Consider the following 12215-nt stretch of genomic DNA (forward strand, 5'->3'; position numbering starts at 1 on the left):
GGTTTCTCCATATCTCCCAGTTAGGTCCCGGGGTTCTCTTTATCTCCCAGTGATGTCCAGGGGTTCTCCATATCCCCCAGTGATGTCCCAGAGTTCTCCATATCGCCCAGAGATATCCCGGGGTTCTCCATATCTCCGAGTGATGTCCCGGTGTACTTCATATCTCCCAGTGATGTCCCGGGGTTCTCCATATCTCTCAGTGATGTCCCAGGTTTCTCCATATCTCCGAGTGATGTCCCGGGGTTCTCCATATCTCCCAGTGATGTCCCGGGTATCTCCATATCTCCCAAAGATGTCCCGGGGTTCTCCATATCTCCCAGTGGTGTCCCAGGGTTCTCCACATCTCCCAGTGATGTCCCGGGAATCTCCATATCCCCGAGTGATATCCTGGGATTCTCCATATCGCCCAATGATGTCCCGGGGTTCTCCATATTTCCCAGTGATGTCCTGGGGATCTCCATATCTCCCAGTGATGTCCCGGGTATCTCCACATCTTCCAGTGATGTCCCGGGGTTCTCCATATTTCCCAGTGATGTCCCGGGGTTCTCCACATCTCCCAGTGATGTCCCGGGCTTCTCCATATCCCCGAGCAATATCCTGGGGTTCTCCATATCTCCCAGTGATATCCCGGGATTCTCCATAACTCCCAGTGATGTCCCGGGGTTCACAATATCTCCCAGTGATATCCCAGGATTCTCCATATCTCCGAGAGTTGTCCTGGGGTTCTCCATATCTCCCAGTGATGTCCCGGGGTTCTCCATATCTCCCAGTAATATATCAGGCTTCACCATATGTCCGAGTGATGTACCGGGGATCTCTATGTCTCCCAGTGATGTTCTGGGGTTCTCCATATCTCCCAGTGATGTCCCGGGGTTCTCCATATCTCTCAGTGATGTCCCAGGGTTCTCCATATCTCAGAGTGATGTCCCAGGGTTCTCCATATCTCCGACTGATGTCCCGGGATTCTGCAAATCTCCCAGTGCTTTCCCAGTGTTCTCCATATTTAGGAGTGATATCCTGTGATTCTCCATATCTCCCAGTGATGTCCCGGGGTTTTCCATATTTCCCAGTGAATTCCCGGCGTTTTCCATATCTCCCAGTGATATCCTGGAATTCTCCATATCTCCCAGTGATATCCCAGGGTTCTCCATATCTCCCAGTGATATCCCGGGGTTCTCCATATCTCCCAGTGATGTCCCGTTGTTCTCCATATCTCCCAGTGATGTCCCGGGATTCTCCATATCTCCGAGTGATATCCTGGGATTCTCCATATCGCCCAGTGATTCCCTGGTTTCTCCATATTTCCCAGTGATGTCCTGGGGTTCTCCAAATCTCCCAGTGATGTCCTGGGTATCTCCATATCTTCCAGTGATGTCCCAGGGTTCTCCACATCTCCCAGTGATGTCCCGGGCTTCTCCATATCTCCGAGCGATATCCCGGGTTTCTCCATATCTCCCAGTGATTTCCCCTGATTCTCCATATTTCCCAGTGATGGCCTGGGGTTCTCCATATCTCCCAGTGATATCCTGGGTTTCTCCATATCTCCCAGTGATTTCCCCTGATTCTCCATATTTCCCAGTGATGTCCTGGGATTCTCCATATCTCCGAGTGATGTCCTGGGGTTCTCCATATATCCCAGTGATGTCCCACGGTTCTCCGTATCTCCGACCGATGTCCCGGGATTCTCCATATCTCCAAGTTATGTCCCGGGGTTCTCCGTAACTCCCAGTGATGTCCCAGAGTTCTCCATATCTCCGAGTGATGTTACGGGGTTATCCATATCTCCCAGTGATGTTCCGGTGTTCTCTATGTCTCCCAGTGATGTCCTGGGGTTCTCCATATCTCCCAGTGATGTCCCGGGATTCTGCATCTCTCTAAGTGATGTCCCGGGATTCTCCATCTCTCCCAGTGATGTCCCGTGATTCTCCATATCTCCCATTGATGTCCTGGGGTTCTCCATATCTCCCAGTGATGTTGCGGGGTTCTCCATATCTCGCAGTGATGTCTCGGGGTTCTTCTTATCTCCCAGTGATGTTCTGGTGTTCTCCATATCTCCCAGTGATGTTCCGGGGTTCTCCATAGCTCCCAGTGATGTGCCGGGTTTCCCCATATCTCCCAGTGATGTCCCGGAGTTCTCCTTATCTCCCAGTGACGTCCCAGGGTTCTCCATATCTCCAAGTGATGTCCCGGTGTTCTTCATATCTCCCAGTGATGTCCCGGGGTTCTCCATATCACTCAGTGATGTCCCAGGGTTCTCCATATCTCCCAGTGATGTCCCAGGGTTCTCCATATCTCCCAGTGACATTGCGGGCTTATCCATATCTCTCAGTGCTATCCCAGGGTTCTCCATATCTCCGAGTGATGTCCCGGGTTTCTCCATATCTCCGAGTGATGTCCTGGGATTCTGCATATCTCCCAGTGATGTCCCGGGGATCTCCATATTTCCCAGTGATGTCCCGGGGCTCTCCATATCTCCCAGTGATGTCCCGGGTATCTCCATATCTCCCAGAGATGTCCCGGGGTTCTCCTTATCTCCCAGTGATATCCCAGGGTTCTCCACATCTCCCAGTGATGTCCCGGGCTTCTCCATATCTCCGAGCGATATCCCGGGGTTCTCCATATCTCCCAGCGATGTCCCTGGATTCTCCCTATCTCCCAGTGATGTCCCGGGGTTCCCCATATCTCCCAGTGATGTCCCGGGTATCTCCATATCTCCCAGTGATGTCCCGGGGTTCTCAATAACTCTCAGTGATATCCCGGGATTCTCCATATCTCCCAGTGATATCCCAGGGTTCTCCATATCTCCCAGTGATGTCCCGGGGTTCTCCATATCTCCCAGTGATATCCCAGGGTTCTCCATATCTCCCAGAGATGTCCGGGATGCTCCATATCTCCCAGAGATGTCCCGGGGTTCTCCATATCACCGAGTGATGTCCCGGGATTCTCCATATCTCGCAGTGATGTCCCGGGGTTCTCCATATCTGCGAGTGATGTCCTGGTGTGCTCCATATCTCCCAGTGATGTCCCGGGGTTCTCCATATCTCCGAGTGATGTCCTGGGGTTCTCCATATCTCCCAGTGATGTCCCGGGGATCTCCATATCTCCCAGTGATGTCCCGGGGTTCTCCATATCTCCGAGTGATGTCCTGGGGTGCTCCATATCTCCCAGTGATGTCCCGGGGTTCTCCATATCTCCCAGTCATGTCCTGGGGTGCTCCATATCTCCCAGTAATGTCCCGGGGTACTCCATATCCCCGAGTAATGTCCTGGGGTTCTCTATATCTCCGAGTGATGTCCCGGGATTTTCCGTATCTCCCAGTGATGTCCCGGGGTTCTCCATATCTCCCAATGATGTCCCAGGATTCTCCATGTCTCCGAGTGATGTCCCGGGGTTCTCCATATCTCCGTGTGATGTCCTGGGATTCTCTGTATCTCCCAGTGCTGTCCCGGGGTTCTCCATATCTCACAGTGATGTGCCGGGGTCCTCCAATATCTCCCAGTGATGTCCCGGGGTTCTCCATATCTCCCAGTGATGTCCCGGGGTTCTCCATATCTCCCAGTGTTGTCCCCGGATACTCTATATCTCCCAGTGATGTCCCGGGGTTCTCCATATCTCCCAGTGATGGCCCAGGGTTCTCCATATCTCCCAGTGATGTCCTGGGGTTCTCCATATCTCCCAGTGATTTCCCCTGATTCTCCATATCTCCCAGTGATGTCCTGGGATTCTCCATATCTCCGAGTGATGTCCCGGGGTTCTCCATATATCCCAGTGATGTCCCGGGGTTCTCCATATCTCTGACCGATGTCCCGGGATTCTCCATATCTCCAAGTTATGTCCCGGGGTTCTCCATATCTCACAGTGATGTCCCGGGGTCCTCCAATATCTCCCAGTGATGTCCCGGGGTTCTCCATATCTCCCAGTGATGTCCCGGGGTTCTCCATATCACCCAGTGATGTCCCGGGATACTCTATATCTCCCAGTGATGTCCCGGGGTTCTCCATATCTCCCAGTGATGTCCTGGGGTTCTCCATATCTCCCAGTGATGTCCCGGGATTCTCCATCTCTCCCAGTGATGTCCCGGGGTTCTCCATCTCTCGCAGTGATATCCCGTGGTGCTCCATATCTCCCAGTGATGTCCTGGGGTTCTCCATATCTCCCAGTGATATTCCGGGTTTCTCCATATCTCCCATTGATGTCCCGGGGTCCTCCATATTTCCAAGTGATGTCCCGGGATTCTCCATATCTCCCAGTGATGTCCTGGAGATCTTCATATCTCCCAGTGATGTCCCGGAGTTCTCCATATCTCCAAGTGATGTCCCAGTGTTCTTCATATCTCCCAGTGATGCCCCGGGGTTCTCCATATCTCTCAGTGATGTCCCAGGGTTCTCCATATGTCCCAGTGATCTCCTGGGGTTCTCCATATCTCCCAGTGATATCCCGGGGTTCTCCATATCTCCCAGTGATATCCCGGGATTCTCCATTTCTCCGAGTGATGTCCCGGGGATCTCCATATCTCCCAGTGATGTCCCGAGGTTCTCCATATCTCCCATTGATATCCCAGGGTTCTCCATATCTCCGAGTGATGTCCCGGGATTCTCCAATTCTCCCAGAGATGTCCCGGGGTTCTCCATATCTCCGAGTGATGTCCCGGGATTCTCCATATCTCGCAGTGATGTCCCGGGGTTCTGCATATCTGGGAGTGATATCCTGGGGTGCTCCATATCTCCCAGTGATGTCCTGGGGTTCTCCATATCTCTGAGTAATGTCCTGGGCTTCTCTTTTTCTCCGAGTGATGTCCCGGGATTCTCCGTATCTCCCAGTGCTGTCCTGGGGTTCTCCATATCTCCCAGTGATGTCCCGGGGTCCTCCAATATCTCCCAGTGATATCCCGGGGTACTCCATATCTCCCAGTGATGTCCCAGTGTTCTCCATATCTCCCAGTGATATCCCGGGATATTCTATATCTCCCAGTGATGTCCCGGGGTTCTCCTTATCTCCCAGTGATGGCCCGGGGTTCTCCATTTCTCCCAGTGATGTCCTGGGGTTCTCTATATCTCCAAGTGATGTCCTGGGATTCTCCATATCTCCCAGTGATGTCCCGGGGTCCTCCATATCTCTGAGTGATGCCCTGGGATTCTTCATATCTCCCAGTGATGTCCCGGGGTTCTACATATCTCCGAGAGATTTCGCGGGATACTCCATATCACCCAGTGATGTCACGGGGTTCTCCATATCTCCAAGTGATGTCCTGGGGTGCTCCATATCTTCAAGTGATGTCCCGGGGTTCTCCATATCTCCCAGTCATGTCCTGGGGTGCTCCATATCTCCCAGTAATGTCCCGGGGTTCTCCATATCTCCGAGTAATGTCCTGGGGTTCTCTATATATCCGAGTGATGTCCCGGGGTTCTCCGTATCTCCCAGTGATGTCCCGGGGTTCTCCATATCTCCCAATGATGTCCCAGGATTCTCCATGTCTCCGAGTGATGTCCCGGGGTTCTCCATATTTGTGAGTGATGTCCTGGGATTCTCCGTATCTCCCAGTGATGTCCCGGGGTTCTCCATATCTCACAGTGATGTCCCGGTGTCCTCCAATATCTCCCAGTGATGTCCCGGGGTTCTCCGTATCTCCCAGTGATGTCCCGGCGTACTCCATATCTCCCAGTGATGTCCCGGGATACTCTGTATCTCCCAGTGATGTCCCGGGGTTCTCCATATCTCCCAGTGATGGCCCGGGGTTCTCCATATCTCCCAGTGATGTCCTGGGGATCTCCATATCTCCCAGTAATTTCCCCTGATTCTCCATATCTCCCAGTGATGTCCTGGGATTCTCCATATCTCCGAGTGATGTCCCGGGGTTCTCCATATATCCCAGTGATGTCCCGGGTTTCTCCGTATCTCCGACCGCTGTCTCGGGATCCTCCATATCTCCAAGTTATGTCCCGGCGTTCTCCGTATCTCCCAGTGATGTTCTGGAGTTCTCCATATATCCGAGTGATGTTACGGGGTTCTCCATATCTCCCAGTGATGTTCATGGGGTGCTCCATATCTCCCAGTGATGTCCTGAGGTTCTCCATATCTCCCAATGATGTCCCAGGATTCTCCATCTCTCCCAGTGATGTCCCGGCGTCCTCCATCTCTCCCAGTGATGTCCCGGGGTTCTCCATATCTATCATTGATGTCCCGGTTATCTCCATATCGGCCAGTGATGTCCCGGTGTACTCCATATCTCCCAGTGATGTTCCGGCGTTCTCCATGTCGCCCAGTGATGTCTCGAGGTTCTCCATATCTCCCAGTGATGTTTCGGGTTTCTCCATATCTCCCAGTTAGGTCCCGGGGTTCTCTTTATCTCCCAGTGATGTCCAGGGGTTCTCCATATCCCCCAGTGATGTCCCAGAGTTCTCCATATCGCCCAGAGATTTCCCGGGGTTCTCCATATCTCCGAGTGATGTCCCGGTGTACTTCATATCTCCCAGTGATGTCCCGGGGTTCTCCATATCTCTCAGTGATGTCCCAGGTTTCTCCATATCTCCGAGTGATGTCCCGGGGTTCTCCATATCTCCCAGTGATGTCCCGGGTATCTCCATATCTCCCAATGATGTCCCGGGGTTCTCCATATCTCCCAGTGGTGTCCCAGGGTTCTCCACATCTCCCAGTGATGTCCCGGTAATCTCCATATCTCCGAGTGATATCCTGGGATTCTCCATATCGCCCAATGATGTCCCGGGGTTCTCCATATTTCCCAGTGAAATCCTGGGGATCTCCATATCTCCCAGTGATGTCCCGGGTATCTCCACATCTTCCAGTGATGTCCCAGGGTTCTCCATATTTCCCAGGGATGTCCCGGGGTTCTCCACATCTCCCAGTGATGTCCCGGGCTTCTCCATATCCCCGAGCAATATCCTGGGGTTCTCCATATCTCCCAGTGATATCCCGGGATTCTCCATAACTCCCAGTGATGTCCCAGGGTTCACAATATCTCCCAGTGATATCCCAGGATTCTCCATATCTCCGAGAGTTGTCCTGGGGTTCTCCATATCTCCCAGTGATGTCCCGGGGTTCTCCATATCTCCCAGTAATATATCAGGCTTCACCATATGTCCGAGTGATGTACCGGGGATCTCTATATCTCCCAGTGATGTTCTGGGGTTCTCCATATCTCCCAGTGATGTCCCGGGGTTCTCCATATCTCTCAGTGATGTCCCAGGGTTCTCCATATCTCAGAGTGATGTCCCGGGGTTCTCCATATCTCCGACTGATGTCCCGGGATTCTGCAAATCTCCCAGTGATTTCCCAGTGTTCTCCATATTTCGGAGTGATATCCTGTGATTCTCCATATCTCCCAGTGATGTCCCGGGGTTTTCCATATTTCCCAGTGAATTCCCGGCGTTTTCCATATCTCCCAGTGATATCCTGGGATTCTCCATATCTCCCAGTGATATCCCAGGGATCTCCATATCTCCCAGTGATATCCCGGGGTTCTCCATATCTCCCAGTGATGTCCCGGTGTTCTCCATATCTCCCAGTGATGTCCCGGGGTTCTCCATATCTCCCAGTGATATCCCAGGATTCTCCATATCTCCCAGTGATGTCCCGGGCATTTCCAGATCTCCGAGCGATATCCCGGGGTTCTCCATATCTCCCAGTGATATCCTGGGATTCTCCTTATTGCCCAGTGATGTCCCGGGTTTCTCCATAACTCCCAGTGATGTCCCGGGATTCTCCATATCTCCGAGTGATATCCTGGGATTCTCCATATCGCCCAGTGATTCCTGGGTTTCTCCATATTTCCCAGTGATGTCCTGGGGTTCTCCATATCTCCCAGTGATGTCCTGGGTATCTCCATATCTTCCAGTGATGTCCCGGGCTTCTCCATATCTCCGAGCGATATCCCGGGTTTCTCCATATCTCCCAGTGATTTCCCCTGATTCTCCATATTTCCCAGTGATGGCCTGGGGTTCTCCATATCTCCCAGTGATATCCTGGGTTTCTCCATATCTCCCAGTGAATTCCCCTGATTCTCCATATTTCCCAGTGATGTCCTGGGATTCTCCATATCTCCGAGTGATGTCCTGGGGTTCTCCATATATCCCAGTGATGTCCCACGGTTTTCCGTATCTCTGACCGATGTCCCGGGATTCTCCATATCTCCAAGTTATGTCCCGGGGTTCTCCGTAACTCCCAGTGATGTCCCAGAGTTCTCCATATCTCCGAGTGATGTTACGGGGTTATCCATATCTCCCAGTGATGTTCCGGTGTTCTCTATGTCTCCCAGTGATGTCCTGGGGTTCTCCATATCTCCCAGTGATGTCCCGGGATTCTGCATCTCTCTCAGTGATGTCCCGGGATTCTCCAGCTCTCCCAGTGATGTCCCGTGATTCTCCATATCTCCCATTGATGTCCTGGGGTTCTCCATATCTCCCAGTGATGTTGTGGGGTTCTCCATATCTCGCAGTGATGTCTCGGGGTTCTTCTTATCTCCCAGTGATGTTCTGGTGTTCTCCATATCTCCCAGTGATGTTCCGGGGTTCTCCATAGCTCCCAGTGATGTGCCGGGATTCCCCATATCTCCCAGTGATGTCCCGGAGTTCTCCTTATCTCCCAGTGACGTCCCAGGGTTCTCCATATCTCCAAGTGATGTCCCGGTGTTCTTCATATCTCCCAGTGATGTCCCGGGGTTCTCCATATCACTCAGTGATGTCCCAGGGTTCTCCATATCTCCCAGTGATGTCCCAGGTTTCTCCATATCTCCCAGTGACATCGCGGGCTTATCCATATCTCTCAGTGCTATCCCAGGGTTCTCCATATCTCCGAGTGATGTCCCGGGTTTCTCCATATCTCCGAGTGAAGTCCTGGGATTCTGCATATCTCCCAGTGATGTCCCGGGGTTCTCCATATTTCCCAGTGATGTCCCGGGGCTCTCCATATCTCCCAGTGATGTCCCGGGGATCTCCATATCCCCCAGTGATGTTTTGGGTTTCTCCATATCTCCCAGTTAGGTCCCGGGGTTCTCTTTATCTCCCAGTGATGTCCAGGGGTTCTCCATATCCCCCAGTGATGTCCCAGAGTTCTCCATATCGCCCAGAGATATCCCGGGGTTCTCCATATCTCCGAGTGATGTCCCGGTGTACTTCATATCTCCCAGTGATGTCCCGGGGTTCTCCATATCTCTCAGTGATGTCCCATATTTCTCCATATCTCCGAGTGATGTCCCGGGGTTCTCCATATCTCCCAGTGATGTCCCGGGTAACTCCATATCTCCCAAAGATGTCCCGGGGTTCTCCATATCTCCCAGTGGTGTCCCAGGGTTCTCCACATCTCCCAGAGATGTCCCGGGAATCTCCATATCCCCGAGTGATATCCTGGGATTCTCCATATCGCCCAATGATGTCCCGGGGTTCTCCATATTTCCCAGTGATGTCCTGGGGATCTCCATATCTCCCAGTGATGTCCCGGGTATCTCCACATCTTCCAGTGATGTCCCGGGGTTCTCCATATTTCCCAGTGATGTCCCGGGGTTCCCCACATCTCCCAGTGATGTCCCGGGCTTCTCCATATCCCCGAGCAATATCCTGGGGATCTCCATATCACCCAGTGATATCCCGGGATTCTCCATAACTCCCAGTGATGTCCCGGGGTTCACAATATCTCCCAGTGATATCCCAGGATTCTCCATATCTCCGAGAGTTGTCCTGGGGTTCTCCATATCTCCCAGTGATGTCCCGGGGTTCTCCATATCTCCCAGTAATATATCAGGCTTCACCATATGTCCGAGTGATGTACCGGGGATCTCTATGTCTCCCAGTGATGTTCTGGGGTTCTCCATATCTCCCAGTGATGTCCCTGGGTTCTCCATATCTCTCAGTGATGTCCCAGGGTTCTCCATATCTCAGAGTGATGTCCCGGGGTTCTCCATATCTCCGACTGATGTCCCGGGATTCTGCAAATCTCCCAGTGATTTCCCAGTGTTCTCCATATTTAGGAGTGATATCCTGTGATTCTCCATATCTCCCAGTGATGTCCCGGGGTTTTCCATATTTCCCAGTGAATTCCAGGCGTTTTCCATATCTCCCAGTGATATCCTGGAATTCTCCATATCTCCCAGTGATATCCCAGGGTTCTCCATATCTCCCAGTGATATCCCAGGGTTCTCCATATCTCCCAGTGATGTCCCGGTGTTCTCCATATCTCCCAGTGATGTCCCGGGGTTCTCCATATCTCCCAGTGATATCCCAGGATTCTCCATATCTCCCAGTGATGTCCCGGTCTTCTCCATATCTCCGAGCGATATCCCGGGGTTCTCCATATCTCCCAGTGATATCCTGGGATTCTCCTTATTGCCCAGTGATGTCCCGGGTTTCTCCATAACTCCCAGTGATGTCCCGGGATTCTCCATATCTCCGAGTGATATCCTGGGATTCTCCATATCGCCCAGTGATTCCCGGGTTTCTCCATATTTCCCAGTGATGTCCTGGGGTTCTCCATATCTCCCAGTGATGTCCTGGGTATCTCCATATCTTCCAGTGATGTCCCAGGGTTCTCCACATCTCCCAGTGATGTCCCGGGCTTCTCCATATCTCCGAGCGATATCCCGGGTTTCTCCATATCTCCCAGTGATTTCCCCTGATTCTCCATATTTCCCAGTGATGGCCTGGGGTTCTCCATATCTTCCAGTGATATCCTGGGTTTCTCCATATCTCCCAGTGATTTCCCCTGATTCTCCATATCTCCGAGTGATGTCCTGGGGTTCTCCATATATCCCAGTGATGTCCCGCGGTTCTCCGTATCTCCGACCGATGTCCCGGGATTCTCCATATCTCCAAGTTATGTCCCGGGGTTCTCCATAACTCCCAGTGATGTCCCAGAGTTCTCCATATCTCCGAGTGATGTTACGGGGTTATCCATATCTCCCAGTGATGTTCCGGTGTTCTCTATGTCTCCCAGTGATGTCCTGGGGTTCTCCATATCTCCCAGTGATGTCCCGGGATTCTGCATCTCTCTAAGTGATGTCCCGGGATTCTCCATCTCTCCCAGTGATGTCCCGTGATTCTCCATATCTCCCATTGATGTCCTGGGGTTCTCCATATCTCCCAGTGATGTTGCGGGGTTCTCCATATCTCGCAGTGATGTCTCGGGGTTCTTCTTATCTCCCAGTGATGTTCTGGTGTTCTCCATATCTCCCAGTGATGTTCCGGGGTTCTCCATAGCTCCCAGTGATGTGCCGGGATTCCACATATCTCCTAGTGATGTCCCAGAGTTCTCCTTATCTCCCAGTGACGTCCCAGGGTTCTCCATATCTCCAAGTGATGTCCCGGTGTTCTTCATATCTCCCAGTGATGTCCCGGGGTTCTCCATATCACTCAGTGATGTCCCAGGGTTCTCCATATCTCCGAGTGATGTCCCAGGGTTCTCCATATCTCCCAGTGATGTCCTGGGATTCTGCATATCTCCCAGTGATGTCCCGGGGATCTCCATATTTCCCAGTGATGTCCCGGGGCTCTCCATATCTCCCAGTGATGTCCCGGGTATCTCCATATCTCCCAGAGATGTCCCGGGGTTCTCCTTATCTCCCAGTGATATCCCAGGGTTCTCCACATCTCCCAGTGATGTCCCGGGCTTCTCCATATCTCCGAGCGATATCCCGGGGTTCTCCATATCTCCCAGTGATGTCCCTGGATTCTCCGTATCTCCCAGTGATGTCCCGGGGTTCCCCATATCTCCCAGTGATGTCCCGGAATTCTCCATATCTCCGAGTGATATGCCGCGATTCTCCATATCTCCCAGTGATGTCCCGGGGTTCTCCATATTTCCCAGTGATATCCCGGGGTTCTGCATATCTCCCAGTGATGTCCCAGGGTTCTCCACATCTCCCAGTGATGTCCCGGGCTTCTCCATATCTCCCAGTGATTTTCCCTGATTCTCCATATTTCCCAGTGATGTCCTGGGATTCTCCATATCTCAGAGTGATGTCCTGGGGTTCTCCATATATCCCAGTGATGTCCCGGGGTTCTCCGTATCTCCGACCGATGTCCCGGGATTCTCCATATCTCCAATTTATGTCCCGGGGTTCTCCGTAACTCCCAGTGATGTCCTGGGCTTCTCCAAATCTCCAAGCGATATCCCGGGGTTCTCCATATCTCCCAGTGATATCCCGGTGTTCTCCATATCTCCCAGTGATATCCTGGGATTCTCCATATCTCCGAGTGATGGTACGGGGT

Source organism: Somniosus microcephalus, chromosome 5, assembly GCF_052327205.1.
Source record: "Somniosus microcephalus isolate GS21.2 chromosome 5, FLI_Smic_1.0, whole genome shotgun sequence".
NCBI lineage: Eukaryota > Metazoa > Chordata > Chondrichthyes > Squaliformes > Somniosidae > Somniosus > Somniosus microcephalus.